Source organism: Perognathus longimembris, chromosome 2 (genome assembly GCF_023159225.1).
Source record: "Perognathus longimembris pacificus isolate PPM17 chromosome 2, ASM2315922v1, whole genome shotgun sequence".
NCBI classification, from domain to species: domain Eukaryota; kingdom Metazoa; phylum Chordata; class Mammalia; order Rodentia; family Heteromyidae; genus Perognathus; species Perognathus longimembris.
The window spans coordinates 123,249,852-123,252,467 of record NC_063162.1 but is presented as its reverse complement, the minus strand read 5'-3'; the positions used below and the strand labels follow the sequence as shown (position 1 = coordinate 123,252,467).

General features: G+C 35.4%; 1 pseudogene; it reads left to right on the top strand.

Moving 5' to 3' along the window:
• Positions 1 to 829: 829 nt before the first annotated feature.
• Positions 830 to 1,471, top strand: LOC125345849 (annotated as a pseudogene).
• The last annotated feature ends 1,145 nt before the right edge of the window (positions 1,472 to 2,616 follow it).

The following is a 2,616-nucleotide window of genomic DNA, read 5'->3' as shown; positions in this document are numbered from 1 at the left end:
ATTCTGACAAGTCCACAGAACTTTCACCAAATGACATTTTGACATATTTTAAAGTCATAACAAAAAGTGTAAGGGGAAAGGAATTATGGAAAATATGTAGGAAAGTCTAAGTGATGAAAGTACATTTATTGGAAAATTTCTATTTTGTATTAACATACCTTTAAACTGCCTAAAATTGTGTGCCTTGAAGCTACTCTTCATCATTTTTAACCACTCAAAGATGTGTTCTATGGTCCTGAATGGTTCATCACAGCACAATTTCCCATAACTAAAATATGGGACCAAGCCAGATGCCCCTCAGTAGATGAATGGATCAAGAAAATGTGGTACATACACATAATGGAATTATATGCCTCTATCAGAAAGAATGACATTGCCCATTTCATAAGGAAATGGAAAGACTTGGAAAAAAATCATACTAAGTGAAGTTAGCCAGACTCAAAGAAACATAGACTCTATGGTTTCCCTCATTGATAATAACTCATATATGTCTAGGATATTCCTAGCAGATGATCACAATGACTCAATAGCTATGTGCATATGAACACATAAGATGATAAGCCAGATGAACTCCAAGTTGTGGAAATAAGTGGTTTATCATTGTTGTTGTTATGTTCAATGTACTATGTGAAATTATGCTATTTTCTTTTGTCTTTCTTCCCCATGGTTTTACCCCTGATGTCACTGTAACTGATTTTGTTACCCTGGATATTGTATACATGCTTATCAGAAGTATGGAAGGAGTTCTGGTAGGCGGCAGACAGACACCAGTTGTCTCCCTGGCAATGTGAAGTTTGTTGATCTGGAAAGGCTACTTCTTGTTCAAAGAATGATTGCATTTAAGCTGGCACCAAAAAAGGATTAGTACAGTATTTTGGGTGCAGACCCATATGCAGGTGTGGCTAACCTAAAACAAAAATATCAAAAACTCGTATTAATGTATCATCCAGATAAACAAAGTACAGATGTGCCAGCAGGAACAGTGGAAGAATATATACAGAAGTCCATCGAAATTGATCAAGCATGGAAAATTCTAGGGAATGAAGAGACTAAAAAAAAGTATGACCTGAGCAGCGTGATGATGATCTACAAAATATGGGACCAGTAGATGCTCAAGTGTATCTTGAAGAAATGTCTTGGAATGATGATCATTCTTTTTCGCTGAATTGCCAGTGTGGTGGAAAATATACCATCTCCAAAGATGAAGCAGAAGAAGTTAGCCTGATCTCTTGTGATACATGTTCACTAATTATAGAACTTCTTAACTACAGCTAAACTTGTTCACTGCTCGGAATCCTTTAACAGAATATTCAGACATGATAAGAAGCCTCGCAAACTACAAGAAAATGAATTCGTATTTTGGTCAACCAAGAAAATACAAGATCAAGCAAAGGCCACCTCAGACTAGTATAGAAAATGGCTTATATTTACTTGTAATATACATTTACAGTTTGCCACAAGAAGGACTTGGATTATAAATTATATTCAGGGGCTGGGAATATGGCCTAGTGGCAAGAGTGCTTTCTTCGTATACATGAAGCCCTGAGTTCGATTTCACAGCACCACATATATAGAAAATGGCCAGAAGTGGCGCCGTGGCTCAAGTGGCAGAGTGCTAGCCTTGAACAAAGAGAAGCCAGGGACAGTGCTCAGGCCTTGAGTCCAAGGCCCAGGACTGGCAAAATAAATAAATAAATAAATAAATAAATAAATAAATAAATAAATAAATAAATAAATAATATTCAGATCAGTCCCCAGATGGAGACTTTTATTTCTTGATACAGAAAGTAATTATTTTCCTTAACAGAAGTATGTCTCTTGACAAAATGTTTCTTTGCGGTAACTTTTTCAGATCTAACAGATGATGGTGTTTAGCTGCCAAGGTTATGCTGCTGTATACCTAAGGTCATCAGAATTAAGTGAGAATCTTTGTGACCAATATGAGTCCAGTTGTCTCCTTAAAAAGGCTACATATAGATATATGTGAAATTAAAAGTGAAGCAGGCAATTGGCATCTGTAGAAAGACAGGTAAACTTTGGAGTCAGAAGCCTAGGATCACAGCTATTATAAACTTTATATATAACTTTGGAAAAGGAAGGTTTAAAGTAATTGTTTGACATTGGGCATCTCTATCCTTTTTGTGTCAGAGTTTTGAGATACAGAACCAATTGTGTGTATGTATGAATGAACCACTCATTACTGATACAATGATTTGGACTTCTTTAATGAATCACAGACTGAAGCATATTGTGGATGTTATACCCTTAAAGAATTATTTTATATGTATTTAATGTTCTCTGTACAATGTAAGTCAGAATTTAAAGAACTTTGAAGATCCTTTATGGGATCAGTGAAAGATTTTTATATAACTTTAGTAGACAAGAGATTACTTTCATTGTACCTATACAACCAAAATTTAAAAAATGTAATCATCTAGCGCCCCCTCCCATTATTTGTATTTATATCATAAAATATAGATGGAATTCTTATTTTGAATTAGTTTCTTTTACTTTTTTTTGAGATTTGGTCTCACTATATATACCTTCGGCTGGCCTTACATTCAAGCCTTTTCCTGCCTCAGCCTCCCAGTGCTAGGATTATGGGTGTTCCACACT